This window comes from Indicator indicator, chromosome 5 (assembly GCF_027791375.1).
Source record: "Indicator indicator isolate 239-I01 chromosome 5, UM_Iind_1.1, whole genome shotgun sequence".
In the NCBI taxonomy this organism is placed as follows: domain Eukaryota; kingdom Metazoa; phylum Chordata; class Aves; order Piciformes; family Indicatoridae; genus Indicator; species Indicator indicator.
The window spans coordinates 33,266,844-33,283,711 of NC_072014.1; positions in this window are offsets into that span (position 1 = coordinate 33,266,844).

Sequence of the window (16,868 nt, forward strand, 5' to 3'; positions counted from 1 at the left end):
TCCTTTCTCTTTTTCCTTTCCTTTCCTTTCCTTTCCTTTCTCTTTTTCCTTTCCTTTCCTTTCCTTTCCTTTCTCTTTTTCCTTTCCTTTCCTTTCCTTTCCTTTCTCTTTTTCCTTTCCTTTCCTTTCCTTTCCTTTCTCTTTTTCCTTTCCTTTCCTTTCCTTTCCTTTCTCTTTTTCCTTTCCTTTCCTTTCCTTTCCTTTCCTTTCTCTTTTTCCTTTCCTTTCCTTTCCTTTCCTTTCCTTTCTCTTTTTCCTTTCCTTTCCTTTCCTTTCCTTTCCTTTCTCTTTTTCCTTTCCTTTCCTTTCCTTTCCTTTCCTTTCCTTTCCTTTCCTTTCCTTTCCTTTCCTTTCCTTTCCTTTCCTTTCCTTTCCTTTCCTTTCCTTTCCTTTCCTTTCCTTTCCTTTCCTTTCCTTTCCTTTCCTTTCCTTTCCTTTCCTTTCCTTTCCTTTCCTTTCCTTTCCTTTCCTTTCCTTTCCAGACAGGACATGTTTTAAAGAACATGTTATGTCCATATGCAGCCTCTGACAGGACAAGACCTACGTATTATTATTTGTTATGTAATATTGCACCACATAAAAAAAAAAAAGGGACTTTTTCCTCCAAATAGTTAATTGGGATGCAATAGTGGTTATTTTAAGCTTCACAAAAGAGTTCTTTACATAATAGAGTGGCTGTTTCGTGCAGCTCCTATGATAAAATTCTCACTAGTCTTAAAATGACAGATGTAATATTACCTTTAATAAGTGTCTACCGATGCATGCAAATTGAATTAAATAGTGGGAGTACAAATTTGTCCGATAATTAAGATAAAAATTCATGTCAGCTTAAGCCCTGGTGTATATTAGTAACCCTGTATACTTCTTCTTCTGCGTTCTCTACCAATTACTTTTAGTGTCAAACTCTTGATTACTGTAATATGTAGTCCTTTAAAAAATTTTTAAAATGATCTGTAGAAAGTATTAAACAACTAAAAGCCTTCTTTTTAAAGCACCTTCAATTCACATACTATATCCATAACTTCAAAGTCAGAGAGCCTGACAAATTGCTGAAAGTTCAGCCCACGTTTGAATACATTCTGACAGAGCGCAATAGAAATGTGAAAGAACAAGTACAGATGTATGATGATAAGCAGGGCGAGCAGCAAACAGTATCTTCAACTTGTGAAAATGATCACTGCTTTAGAAAAGTTCTCTGTTTCATGTCAGGGCAAAATTCTAGCACTGGCCCTAGTTTTCCACAAGCCAGTTATGAAATTTAGCTATTGGATTTTCTCGTTTGTCTCTCTTTGAAGATCTACTTGGAACTGGAAATTCAACATTTTTACAGTTAAGAAACTCACGTAAGAGATGAAACAGACAGCTTGGGTGCTTGAACCTGAGTTTAAGCACTTCTTATAAACGTCCTAAGTCATGAGCTGCTCTTGGATAATATCTTATGTGCTATTATTTTTGACCTGAGATGCTTTCTTGGTCGTGATGCACCTTATAAAAATGCTATTTAAACTGCTACAACCCCATATAAGTTGTAATTACAATAAAATGCTGTTTTTCAGCCAAATTCCATAAAATTTGTAGTTAAAAAAAAAAAGAAATACCTTATCAGCTCTTGGCCTAAATAGATGCACTAAAAATGCCTGGAATATGAATAAACAATATTTATTTTTTTTTAGGATTGACTTTAAATCAAAAGTTTTTATCTAAAGTATTTCTGCATTTGGAATGTCACATTCTTAAAACAGAGTCTGGGGCCACATGAGGCTATTTGTGACATTGTAGAAGGGGATTTGTGCTTGATATCTGCAGTGATTTTTGAGGTAAATAATTCAAATTCAGAACAGCAAAAGCCTGATACATATTTTGGAAATGAGATAAAACAGGGGCTTTGTCCTGAAACATCCCATTTTTTTTTTTTTAGATTCTAGAGCCAATCTCAATTTTGCTAATGTTCAGGGCTGAAGTCTGGAGCAGAAGTCTGTGATTGTTTGCTGATGCAGTGAGGTGTCCTATGAACAGAACCCACCTGTTTGTCATGGACTGATGGGATTCTCCTGATATTAGCTGACCTTCCAAGTACAGCAATGTTTGAGGATGAGATACAAGAACAAGACTGGATCTTGGACTCAAAAACATGTTTACAACTTATATTAGTGCTCCTTTAGCATCGAGTAACAGAATATGTGGCTTTTGATACACTTGGAAGGGGTTTAATCCCTTTATGTATAAAAGATAACCTGTATCTATTCTCCAATGATGTATAAACACCATTAATAAAATTTTTAGATGTTTAGGAAGACTGAAAATCAGTCAAAAAGTAATATCAGCGAGTCTGAAAATCTGCTTGAAAATAAAGCAGCCATGGGTAGAACAGGCACTTTTAAATTAGAAGACCAAACCCGACCAGAACTGTTGGGTAAAGACAGTTCAGAGTTACTTAGAGCCACCCTCAGACTGGGAGCTGGAGCCTGCTTTCCACCATAGCCCCAAATAATTTTGGTCAGGCCTGAACATCACTGTTGCATGGGTCGCCCACCTGCTCTAACCACAGCGTTGCACCAAAGGTTTTTTCTTATAGGAGCCTGTCCTGCTGAAATCCCTGACTGTGCTCCTAGGCATACCCTTATTGCTGCTCTGCCCATCTGTAAAATGGAGATAATAGCACTGCACTAGCTCAGAGGGATGTTGTGAGGACAAATACATTAAAGATAATGAGGTGCTCAGATACAATAGTAATAGGAGCCATGTGAGTAAGCTTTGCTTAAATTCGTGTGTGTTAATAACAGTGTTCGTTCTGCCTCTGCTATAACACTGTACTTGGCAACATTTTAAGCACTGTAAAGAGTCATACTGCATAATGAGTGATATTATAGAGCTTGAATGGATTTGGAAGCCAAGACTGGCCTAATAGAGCAAATAACACAGACCCTGTCATTAACCCTCACCTCCCTTTCCTGCCGCACCCAGCAGGGCAAGTGCCGGACAGCCCAGCCTGCAGCTGGGCAGTGCCTGCTCCCTCCTGACAAACCTCCATCCTCATAGCTGCAAGAAGAGGGGCAAGATCCACACTTAGCAGAGTGTAACTCTGTGTTAAAATATTGGTGAGACCTTATTTAAACCAAGATGTTGTTCTTGATATTTCAGTATATTGGAGGGGGTAGAATCACACACTACACTGAGATATCCCTTCTGGAAAGAAATGCCACTGGAAGGGTTTCTCAGAACCACTCCTGAAAATGTCCAAATACAGTGTTTTTAAGGTCGTTTGACAGTAAAGAATATTTTCCAATTTTTTTTTTTTTTAATCTTCAGTGAGAGAAGCAAGATGGGATTTATCACTGACTGAACCTTCAGGAATTAGGTTGGCTTTTCATTTACTATTTGCAACCTTGTGAGGGGTTCCAGGCTCAATTGCTACAACCCATCCAAGGTTATTATGGCTTTGCAATCTGAAAATCAGTGCTTCAGGTAGGTTTTGCAGTGAGAAGACATGGAAGTCATTCCCCTGTAACTGTACCAACAGCAGCTGGAAGTGGATGTCGAATTTCATGCAGTCTCCCAATGCCTGGTGCTACCTGTGTAGGTTCAGTCAGATGTTCAGTGAATTTATTTGGTTCATCCATTGACTGTTCCAGTGGCCTTCATAAAATGACATGAGGGAAGGATGTCTGTATTGCAAAGCAACAACGGCACAAGAGTACTGCAAGAAACCAACAAGCTGTAAACACCAGTGTAACTAATGACTGCATAAATAGTAGCATAAACAGTTTCCTCAGACAGAAGAATCTACAGTTATCATACCTAAAAGCTGAAGCAAGAAGTCTTTTGGGAATCTGGAGTTCTCACTATCCTTTCCTGGAAAAGGACAGTAAATTACCTCTTCTGGGTCGATGCCCTTCTGTCCAGTATATCTATACGGGGACTACTCTGGGCAATATTCAAAAGAAATGTTGCTTTCTCTGAAAAATAGAAAAACATGAGAGATGCTTTTAAATGGGTTGAGCACAGGGAGGTCTGGGTTCCTCCCACCCTGATCTATGTGAGAAGCAGTTACTGGCAGCAGCAGCCCTGGTGTTGCCCTGTAACGCTTTTCATCGACTGTAGCAAAAGCTCTACCTAATGAAATCTGTGATGAATTTGTCCTATCAGCTGTAGACATTACTAAGCAGGGTTTATTACAGATTGGTGTGTGATGGTGGCTTCTTTCTAATCGTCACAACAAAGTCCCATAAAATGTGAGCTGATGACAAGGATTAGCCTAAGATTTAACATCCTTGTCTTTGCTGGGCTCCTTGCCATGTGCTTTTGAATGTAGTGTGGTTGGTGACTTAACATACACAGCTCTTCAGAACTATAAACGACCATTTATCCTGCAGCCAGCAAAAAAAGGTTTAAGCTACATCACAAATGAGGGTGTACAGGGAAAATGGCTAACTATGGTCTTTAATTTGTCAATAATGATTTTAGACCATGACCCTTAATAGGACACTGTCACTTGTGCTGTGATTTATGCCTAGTGTGATGACATCAGTACCAATACTGCTGATAAAAGAACACTTATATTGAAGCAAACAGGATGATGAATGGAGTACAAGTCTACTTACTCATTTCATTACTGACTCTTCTGTTCACCACAGAGCTAATGTAGCGAGTCATTGTCTGCCTTGGGAGTATTTTGCAGGTTGAATTTAATGGCACAAATTTGTGATACGTACTTCAACCCTGGTGTTTGAAATGGCACAGCTGTAGATTAGAAATATATGCATGTTGCCTAGTTCACATCTCAAACAGAAAATAATTTTATGTCTTTTTTTTTTTTTTTAAACAGAAAAACGCTAGAAAGTGCTTCTCTTGTTTTCACTGCAGAATTTCCACTTATTTCCCCACCAGTTAAATATCTGTGCATGTTTTACAAAGTGGACAAAAATAGCAAGCAACATTACCAGCACAGTTATTGCAACACACATGCTTTAAAAAAGATGTACAGTGGGAGTGGTTTTGTTTGTTTGGTTGTTTTGGGGTTTTTTTTGCCTTTTTTTTTTTTTTGTTTGGGCATTTTGTTTGGATTTTGTTTGTTTTTTGTTTATTTGGTTGGGGTTTTTTTTTAGGCTTGTGTTTTTTTGTTTGCTTTTTTGTTTGAGTTTTGTTTGGGTTTTGTTTTTGTTTGTGGTTTTTTGTTGTTGTTGTTTTTTTTTTTTGTTTGTTGGTTGTTTTTTTGTTTTTTTGTTTGTTTGGTTTTTGTTTGGTTTTTTTTTTGTTTTTTGTTTGTTTTTTTTGTTGGTTTTTTGTTTGTTTTTTGTTTTGTTTTTGTTTGCTTTTTGTTTATTTGATTGGGGGATTTTGTTGTTGGTGGTTGTTTTTTGTTAATTTGGTTGGGGCTTTTTTTAGGCTTAGGGGTTTTTGTTTGCATTTTTTGTTTGAGTTTTATTTGTTTGTTGTTTATTTAGTTGGGGGATTTTGTTGTTGTTGGTTGTTTGGGTTTTTTTTGTTTGTTTATTTGGCTGAGGTTTTTTTCTTAGGCTTGGGTTTTTTTGCTTGTGTTTTTTTGAGTTTTGTTTTTTGTTTATTTGGTTGGGGGATTTTGTTGTTGTTGGGTTTTTTTGTTTATTTGGTCGGGGTTTTTTTGTTTGTTTGTTTGTTTGTTTTTAAAAAAAGAAGTTTTCCACTGCAAATGCAAAAGCATCAATATATAGCCATCTCCTGATGCTACCTTAGCAGCCATTTGGTACCTTTGACGAAGTAAACAATGTAAATGTTAACATTAACCTTAATCAGACCTACTTCCTAGGATATAAATACTATACTAATGAAAGAATCTGGCAGCATAATCAGGAGAGCAAAGAAACCCCCAAGGACTCTTCAAGCGTGCGTATGTCACCAATAATTCTGCTAACCCTTGAGTGCTAGTGACTTTGAATGTAGAAAAGGGGAGGTAAATGCAGGTTTATTAGTGCAGTTTTATTGCTATGGCCAGCTGCACTCTTTTCTCTATAAAAGGTAATTACTTCCAATAGTAACAAGCTAATTGATTGCTAATTAAATCAATTGGCACACTAACCGCTGTCAGAAAGTGACAGATTAGCTGGTCACATGACAGTGTGTTAGTAATGAAAAGTGGACATGGTCTGAGTGTGATTGACACAGCAGATGAGAAGTGATTTGGGATCTCCTAGGTGGTCACGAAGAGGGCATGGAAAACATGATTGATTCAATGGTGACTGTCAGGGAGGAAATGAGAATTGAATGGGATTCAGTGTTGCCCTGGAACCTCACCACATGATGCTCCAAGTTTTTTCACATGTAAATAAGCTAGACAGGGCTTTCTGGCAAATGAAAGGCAGGATGGGGGAGGAAAAGTGGTGGAACAGAAAGTGAAAGTCAGACAAACGAACTAAGAAACTTCACTTTGCTTTGCAAAATAGAAACAAGCCCACATGTTTTATTTTTTTCAACAGGTAAAAACTTATGAGTGTCCATATTCCAGTGGCTAAGGATATGCCTCAGTGTGCTATTTTTTTTCTAATTATGAAGGTTTTTTTAATTAGTTTAGGAAGGCCTTCATAAAAAGAAAAAAAAATAGTCTGTTGCTTTAATTTTCAAGAACTCTATATACTTTATAAAACAAAGGAGAGGAAAGTGGAAATAATATGATGCTATAAATATTGCACTGAAAAGTGCATCTGAAATTTTATATATATATATTTATATATAAATATATATAAAATATATATTACATATAACATAACATATAATATATATATTATATATATATTAAAATATATATATATATATCCCTCTCTTACTCTGTGTCTCTCTGTCCTTTTTAGGTATATATGTATATATAGTTACATAAAAATATCAGCAAAATGTTCACTTCAGTATCACAAAAATGAACTGATTTCCTAAAGATCAAAAAAGCTAAAGATTGAAATGCTAAATTCCTTCAGGATTAAAAGAATGCATTTGTTTTTAAAGCATATTATTAGAACATAAGATATTAATATCTTGAAGTCCAGCATTTTAAGATGAAATAGAAAAATATTGCTAATATTGCTGCTGGAAGATATTCTATACTTACTGTATAGTTATTGCCATCTAAACTTGAGTAAGAGTTTCCAAAACACAAAAAATTTTATATAGTCTTTGTATAAGAAATACTCAGTTAATAGCAGCAGCTCCTAAGAAATGCTGACGTTTAACTGTAACTGAGAAAGTATTATCCAAATACCTCTAAAAAAGGAGACAATTATTACTGTTTTATTAACATCTAAGATGGTATGAGCCAGGGCTTGTGTGCTTTATTCATTCTTTCTGAAAAGAACTGGCACCACCAAGGAGAAGTTCTGTTTGGCAGTGCACCCAAGCCAGCTATTCCTTAGGGTGTTTCCCGTTAGTAGAACCCAGACTGTCATTGTTGAAGAAGTTCTGTGGACACAGTAATTAAAACTCCCCACTTTTTAAAAAGGGAATGGGACTTCTGGCCTCATCCCTTTTCTCAAACTGCCTTAGAGAACTGTTTTCAGGATGGTATGGGAAAGAAGTGCCACTAAGTTATGACTGCTTTTACTTTCTGTAATAAAGCCAAAATAAAGACCCACCTCTGTCCAGCATCATACCAGCTTGTCAAGTCACTGAATGAGACCACAACTGGGTGGAAAGAGACATATACACCATCTAGAGACTTTCTGGTTTTTTGCTAACTGGGTGAAAGTGGGATTAGAAAGACACAGGTGATATTTTGTATCTTATTTTTTCGCCAGACTCTTCACCAGTGCAAATTGCCATAGTCCATAGTTCACCAGTCCAAATTAACATAGCAACCATGCAGTGAAGGGTGGGATCCTCACCATGAACAGAATAAGAGAGTATGGTTTGCCTCCCTTAACTCTTGCTAAGTCTCCTGTGCATGCAACACTGTCATCAGCTTCCTGTAACTTTTTTTGCCTTGTTTTGCTTTGGGTTTTTTGTTTGCCTGTTTTGTTTTTGTTTTTAGATGGATGTGTACTGGTCTCTTCTAATGAGCTAGTTCATGAATGAGACCTCCACCGCTGTAGGTGGAGCCTGGCTGGGTACAAGATCCATCAGCTCCAGTAGTTCCTCCTCTTTCCCATCTTCTCACAAGCACCTATGAATATTATCTATCAATGCCCCACTGCTAATCATGTGACAGGTGTGACCAATGTGGAAAACATACCCAAATGTGTATTGGAATGTGATCAGCTTTCCTTGGCAATGTTCTCCAAAAGCATGCCAGCTTAAAAACTTATTTTTCCTCTCTCTCCTTTTTTTTTTTAATTTTATTTTAAGGTGTGATGTTTGTAAATTGGGAATTACAGGCTGAGTGTCTGCAATCAGCTCCCAGATGTGGCATGATGGGCAGCATCCTAGGGCTTCTTCTAGTGCTCTCTTGAAGTGATTGGTACATTGATTTAAATATCAGAACACAGACTCAGGTTTATGAGGTATTCACAAGAGCATGAATGTCTTGGCCCTGGCTTTTTATCCCAAATGGAAAATTTATCTTACAGTTTCAGAAAGAAGTTATATGTCTTGACACTTGGTCCAATATTTAAGATCAACTTTCCTCATGATTAAATCAATGACTATACATGAAGAAGCTGTAGCAAGGATCCTGCCTTTCAGTGCATTATAAGTGTGCTCTTTCAGCAAACCAATAATGAGAGAGGAAAAAAATGTTAGCACAGCTTGACTTGCTACCTCACTAGCTAGAAATAAAACTGAATTAAACTTTGAGGATTCAACAAGTCATCAATTTAAAAAATAAAGCTACCCATACTGATGACTAGGGTATTTTAGGTCACAGAGCTTACTCCTTAATATACTGATCAAACTCCAAATGCAAGAGATGTTTAAATGAATCTAGTGGTATCTGTAAACTCCAGAGATCTGTATAGTTCAGATCAACATAGCATCTAGTTGCTGACATCCATGGGTGTAACTACACCATCCTGTCAATTATAACCAATGGCTTGTCTAGTTGAGGCACTTGGGAAAGATAAAGTAAATCCATTAATGGTTTGAAGTCAATACAACATAAATTAAAGCATGTCAAATCCCCATGTAAACGCTTTCAGCTGAAGGGGCTTTAGATCAGATGGAGGCTTCATACTCAGATTAAGCACTTTAACCTACACACACTGACATCATAAGTTTTCTTTATTTGCCTTATTTTTTTCTGAGCATCCATAAACAGACAAGTTGTCTTATGCTTACATGCTGTAGGGAAAGAAACTCCCATGATTTATATCAAAGGCTTTTTTAAAGCCCTTTGATACATTTAGTGACAAAACTCCCATTTATTTCACTGGACTCATGTTTTTCACCTGAACCTGTTGGAGTTTATTTTAGCAGGAAATAGCCTGAGGAGATGCCAGACTGTATCTACTATCTATTGCTGAACATGAAAAGATTGGCAATAATCTGATCCTGTTTATCTGAGGGCCAGGATTGCCTCCCACCAATGATATAGATCTATATTCTGAAAGGAGTTCCAGCCATAATCTTGGGTCTCATCTGACATATAGTTTTGGTACGAATTCTTGAATTAGTGCTGCTTGGACAGCATTTAATATATCAAAACATTATGAAATGCCTGTGTCTACTGGATATTTTTGCTGAGGAAAAAAAAAAGAGAAATAAAACCTACAGTGGTCAGGCTGCTTGACCATTCTTCCAAGTGTTTCATTGCAACTTCTCACTCCTTTTTTGACTGTATCCACTCACTGTCTCTTACTGCAGTGTCTGCTTTTTATTTTTGCACTCATGAAGCCTCAAAGCAAAAAGCTCTTTAGAAACTGTGGTAACATTAATCCATAGGAATATTTGTTAAGATTTGGGAAAGGCCAGAAAGCACATAATACAGAAGAATTTATTTTTGCTACTTTAATTCATTGGTCTGATGAGTGATTGTGACTAATATTTTAAAGTAAAATAAATGAATGTTTGTATAGCACCCAAGTGAGGAGTCCTTGGTCTCACTGGGTCTTTCAGATACCCAGGCACAGCCAAATAACAGAATCATCTCACCACTGAAAAACACAAGTTTTTAATGCCAGTGCTTTATGGTAAAGGATATCAGAATGAATGAAATGTTTGTTTAAAGCAGCTTCTGTAGAGAAATGATTTATAGCAAGGCACCACGTAGCCTACATTTATGCAAGGCTTCGTTCAGTGCCTCACAGATCAGGCTTTACACTTCAACATTTGGTGGCACAAAATCACTAATTTAATGTCCTGATGTATAGTTTGGTCCTTTCTGAAGGGGAACTAAACATTACTTTTAGGGATATCCCCTGTGATCAACTTCTCCCAACCCACATTATTGCCTTCTGCTCCTCCTCTGCAACTGTGCTGCTTTGGCCCTGCCTTTTCTGCAAACATGAACAGCCCAAGCCCTGTCCTTTACCTCATTTCTGGTTTCATTGTGTTCCACCATCAGAAAGGTTAGAACTGTGTATTGATCTGGCTTTTTTCCATGTTTATCACTGTGACTGCACAGCCATGTGTACTTTTTATAGTTACTAACACAGAAGAGTTTGAATGTCATAGAGCAAAGCTTTCACAGGGCTTCTCTTACAGCTCAAGCTTTTGGAGTCAACACAGGAGGAGTCCTGGGGTAGCTGAGTCACTTCTGCAAGGAAAATAAAGCAGCAGAACTGGCATTTCTAATGCTAGCAAGTGAAACTGCTACTTCTTCTCAGTCCTCATCAATATTTAATTTCCTTAGAGCAAATACTTGAGGTGAATTTTCTGTTGGGTGTATATTAGGGAAATGTGCAGTGGTGAGATTTGCATATTGGCTTGTAAACAAACTTCACCACTAAGTGAAATTAAGTGCTTGTACCAAAACTGCTTTGACAACCTACTTGCCAGGTGGTAAATGGAGACAACCAAGGGTTGCATTTCAAAGTAGCTCCACCCTGGAATCAATTGTAAAGTGAACATCCAGCCTGCAATCATTTCTAGCCTCGTTTTATATCCTCTTCAACATCAGAGCCAGATATTCCTTGGTCTATGTATCGCGTTCTTTATCTTCTGTGTTCCTCATCTTTCCTCTCAGCTTTCCCAGTTTCTGAGTTTCTCAAACACAGCATTCAAGAGGTGGAAGCACAGATCTGCACAAGAGTATGAAGATGTTTTTTGGTTTTGTTTCGTTCTGTGACCTCTCTCTAATAGCTTTTCACATTCTATTTGCTCTTTTAATGTGAAAGAGTCTATCAGTGGTTCCTTTCTATGTGCTGTGGCTGAGAGAGGAGTAAGAAATTATATGATGGACATTGCCACTGCTCAGTTCAGCCTTGGGCTCGCTTGGGTATGTGACAAGAGACTGAAAGCTCAAATACCATAATGATGGGCACAGGGTGAAATCCAGATTGAAACAGTACAGATATAAAAGGAAGATGTAATTAAGGAAGACTTATGGGTGGAAAGGGACAGTTTAATTTTTGCACTTTTCTGTGAACTTAAAGTGGCATGGATTACTTCTAAGCAAATGATGAACAACTGATGCCTGGAATCCATGCAGTAGCTCTACCAGCCTTGCCGTGTTGTTTTCCTTCTGCTCTGTTACTCTGGGCATCCCCTGGGCGTCATCTACCATTTCTGCCAGATAGTGGAGCAGTTTTCTATGACACAGAGAAAAAAAAACCTGCTGAGGATCTACTCCACAAACACTTCAGCAGAGTCCCAAGACAGCTTTTGAAATTAGGTTTCCAACAATAAAAGGATGAGGGCATAAATCTACACAAACTCCTTGCTGCAAACTTTTAATGAGAGCACAGCACATAGAGTTCACTAAAGATAACTGGATTCAGTGCTTGGGCTAGAAAGCTTGGACTAGAAAGTCCATCAGTCATCCAAGAGAGCATGCTGCAGACAAATCTATTCATTCTCCGAGTGAAAACATGATGAAGACAATTTGCTGAAAGTAATTTTGGAAAGGGTTTTGGACTGCTTTGGGCTGGGGGGAATTGGAGGAATTCAACTAATGACAAGTTTCATTTTGGAGAGGTCATCTGGTTTTATTTTGAACCCTGGCCTGATAGCTGCAATACATCCTATTTGTTGTAAAGCAAAGTGAACAGATTGAGTCTAAAATCGAGGTGATGCATCTTGGCTGTGAACACACGATTTCCAAGCATGTGTCCAAATATCTTGTTCTGTGTACAAGTGGACTTACAGATCAGTAGATAACCCTTTTTCTACTTTTTCTTGGTTTAAGCTGAGCACCTCCATTTTATAAGCCTTCTGTAGCTGGGTAAGTGCTAGACTACTGAAAAACACCAGACATTATAGAAGACTTTAGTGTCGACAGATCAGGCTCTGAAAATCTGCTTTTAGGTATCTCCATCAGCATTCATCTACTCAGGACTTCATATCAAATAAGTAAATTCCTTTTGCATAGGGAGAGATTGGCCTTAAAGGATCAAGTATGACAAAGGAGAGAGCACAGACCTTTAAGAGCATCCAGAGAAGATCCAGCCTTTGTCCAGGAAGTGAGATATGAAAGAGGAAATTCTCTCTTCTGCCTATGAGGTTTCAAACCACCATTGCTGCTCCAGCCACTAAATTTGAAGTTAAACTACCAAGAAAGTAAGACAATTTTCAAAAACAAATCAGGGATTGATTTGAACAGAGCTATAGCATGCAGTAGTGAAAAAAAATAGGGCAGTGAATCTACAATTGCTGCTAAGAACTTAAATATGAGTAGATGAGCTGCAGAACTTGTAAAGTTAGGTGTTAGTTGAGCAGGTTTGGATGTAGGGCTCAGGTATATTCAGACACAGGCAGGGAGCTAAACTGATCTTTGGAGTATCAACAGCTGTTTTAAACACCTAGCTTCTTAGACTGGTGTAAACCAAACACCATCAAATGACCTTGGCTTTGAGAGTGAAGAAGGCTCTGCTAACAGCTGTATTAATGTAGATAATCCAAGGCAGAGTAATTTTGTGATGACAGGGAAGTTGTAATGATCAAGAAGAGACACAGCTGGCATCAGCAAGAGGGTCAAAGATTAGAAACTCATTAATGATTTGTTATGAAGTTTCTCTTGAATGTGACACAGAAGCCCTAAATTGTGATATTTATTTTCCTTATTTGATGTTGGAGAACAATCAATAACATTTGTTTATTTGTTATCTACCAAGATTGAGAAGTTTCCATTCATAAAGGATAATGAAGAACTCTCTCTCCCCTGCACGTATAATTAAATATTGCTTTAGCTGATTAATAATAACTAGATTTAGAGGGGGCATGGGATGCTATGATATTTGCCTGATGACAGGAGAAGTTTAGGTTGTTTTAAATTTGTCTTTGAGAAAAGATGGAAAAAGAGTAAAGATTTTCCAAAACATAAATCTACATACTTTTTTAAAGACCATTTTTAAGCAGAGAGTTATTAACATCAAACTGGCTTAACCACTCTTTTAGCAAAAAATAAATGCCAACTCTTATTTTGAAAGTTGTTCTACCTGATCATGAATTAGAGAAAGAAAGAAAGAAAAAATGACATTGCCAGTAAGAACAATTCCGTTTCCCTTTGTGTCCCCCAGAGGGGACACTTTCAACACACAGAGAACTTGCACCTGCTGTTAAGAACTGAGGACATCTCAGTTCAGGGCATTTTTATGCCCACAGGAATGGAAATGGGGACTCAGTTTGCCTGGGAAACATTGCCCACATGGAAGCACTCCATCCTGTGGCCTTCTGAACTGCTTTGCTTTTCAATAGAGACTGGGTCCTTAGCCTTTTCAAAGACCAAATCATTTAGTGCATCATCATTATTACACCAGGAAAACACTAGCCACTGCTGAAGTGGTATTAGAAATAAGCTCAAAAGTTTATTGATTTAATTTCCCATTTCAAAGTGTTTGGTTTTGGTTGGTTTTTGTTGTTGTTGTTGTTGTTTTGTTTTGTTTGTTTGATTTGATTTGTTTTAATCTCTAGTGTCTATTTTTACCCTCTTTGTGCCCAGGGCACTGCTCTATAACTTCCTCTTTCAAATACAGGCAGGGCAGAAGGCAGACCCCAAAAATAACTCCCTGCAAACTACCTCAGGCTATTGCTGCTGGTATGGCCTAAGAAGATGACCAAACATTTCCTGAAGTGAGGACTACACCTTAATCAAGTAAACAAGAGAGGAAATCTGGCTAGCAGGGAATAGTAAGTTGCTGGAGGCAGGTTATAAATCTCTTTTTTTTTTTTTTTTTTTTTTTTAAACTTCACATTTGATTTAGAGTCTTGTAAAAGCCTTTTGCTTTAGAAATACAAGTACACTCCCATACTGAAAAAGAAAAAGCCATTTAGTGCACTGTCTTGCTCAGCTACAAATATTCATCAAAAGCATCATATTCCTCTTTTCACTTTCTCTTGCTTCTTATAGTCTACTGGTAGACAAATGTTTTGTCCCTCCCCTCAAGCCTTATCTGCATTTTCTGTGCATTATAGTCAAAAGATAAGATTTAGTATCACAGTTGCATAATAATTTAATAAGCAGACCTTGGAGAATAAGGAGAAAAAAAAAGAAGAGAAAGAAATGCTAAAATATTGCTCAAAAAGGAAAACTGATGGATCTGCTCATAAAAAACTTAATAATAACAATAAAAATAGCCTGGGAGCTCTGAGGAGTGATAGAGACTGAAGACAACAGAGCTTCTGACTACTACCTGAGTAGATTCCCCAAACAGCTTCAAAAGAGAGGTCCTTAAATTTACCTGCTTAAGGCCAGTGGTCTTGCAACCCACAGACTCCTTGGCCTATACCAAGTTTCTCAAAGTTGCCCTTACCATTGACAGTTTACCTAATGGTATGGATTAAAAGCAAATTCTTGGGTCATGAATCCCTAAGATCATTCTGATGTCACAGCAGAGAATTCAGAATTGCAGCTAGAACTCATCTCCAACAGAAACTCCTGCTTACATGCATTGATAGAAAATCTTTCTGGATTTTTCTCTACCATGAATGGCTTCTTTGAGCAAGAACATGACCACTGAGGTGTTGGTCTTCAGATACACCTAAACCAGCATGCCCTCAACAATCCCAGAAACAGGTCCATGTTTTGGTTACACCGACTACAGCAGAGAATTTGCATTTTTGACTCTGTAGTATCCTGGAAAAGTGATACTGTTACTGTTATTTATAGCATGCAGAACCAGCCAGGCTCTTGCATCTCCAGGACTACAAACCATATCAAAACAAGGCTTTCAAATCACCAAATACACTCCTCATCTTCCTCTGGTTTTGCCTGAAATATGTACTTCCATTACCTTATCTCTTCCTGCAGCCTTCTTTCATCCTTCCAGACATCCTCAGGACTGCATCACAGCAGGTTAAAGAGGAATCACCTGAAAACAAGATATAGAATGGTGTTGATAGACACTTCAGATTTGACATACCAACACAGTGCAACTGTTGTTTTCCCTACCCAGGATCTTAGCTGGCTGCTGGTGGATAAGACAGCACTGCTCAATTTTTTTTTGCCTCTGTTTCACTTCAGTCACCACCTCAAGGGTCAGTGCCTGTCATAGAAAGTATTTTATGTCAGGTTTGTGGCTCCTTGCTGGTTAAATGGTAGAAGCCCAAAGACTACTTTTTAAACCCTGAAATTTTACTTGTGATCTCTGTGTCACACTCATGAGGCACAGGCAGCCTCTCTCAACCTGTGGTCCCCAAGTACTGCAGAAGAAAAAAATAATTATTTTGAAACACAAGTAAAGCTTTACTTAGTACAATATTATCAGCACAAGCAAGGCTCTGTAAAACACACCATAATTAATCACCAGTATTAGCTAGAGGCAAGCCTAAACTGCAGACTATGAGACTGAACTAAGCTGAGGTCCAAGGGTTGTTAGGTATCTGAATACACTTCAGGCTTTATTAGAGAGTTAAAAGACCCCCAAATAATCAGACTTTGGGCTTCAAAAGCACAGGCTGTGCTTGCTCACTGCTCCAGGGTTTTAGAAATGACACTTCTACAGATTACTTTCTTCTACACTATATATATATATATATATATATATATAGTGTAGAAGAAAGTTTTTTATATATATATTTGTATTTCAAATATATATATATATTTGAAATAGATTCTTTTCATCCACAAGTTAAAAAAAAAATCCATTTAAAACTAAACAGTATTTATTGCTATTTAAAAGCAATGTGTATAAAACACTCTGCATAAAATGAGTTCTATGGTCTATCTTTAAGTATATCCTTCCAAAACATGGAATGGTTGGATTTAAGTAATTAAAATATACATGTACACTATCTTTTAGGCATAAATTTTCTCTCTTATTCAGATAAATTTGACACACTAAATGGATTCCTAGAAAGTTGCAACTGGTATTTTATTTGGAAAAGATAAAAGGCAGAATCTGTCAGTAAAAAACCACCACCAAAAATTTAAATTTAAATAAAATATGTATAAGTTTAGTGTAATACATTCAGCATTCTCTTGGTAAATAGCCTGCATTTGTTTAATTTACTGGGACTAGAAGATCAGGCCACAAGTTTTATATTTTTATTATGCTTTTATTTCAAGATTATGATGCTTCCTTTTACTAGTTGCTTGCTTTCAGGGCATCTTCAGTTCCACTGGGTGGGGAAAACAAAGGAATAAGCCTTATCAGTTATTTAAGCTGATATCTGGCACAACCACTGAAGAGATATTTGGATGATGCAGTTTTCATTACTAAAATGCTATAGCATAATAAATTAATTCAATGTTGTGCACTTATCTATTAGACACATTACTACAGAAAAATAAAAACGTTAATTATTCATTATCATCTCTCTGATTATTTGTTGTGGCTGATAATTACATTGAATGTATTTTATATCAGTAATAACCTTCT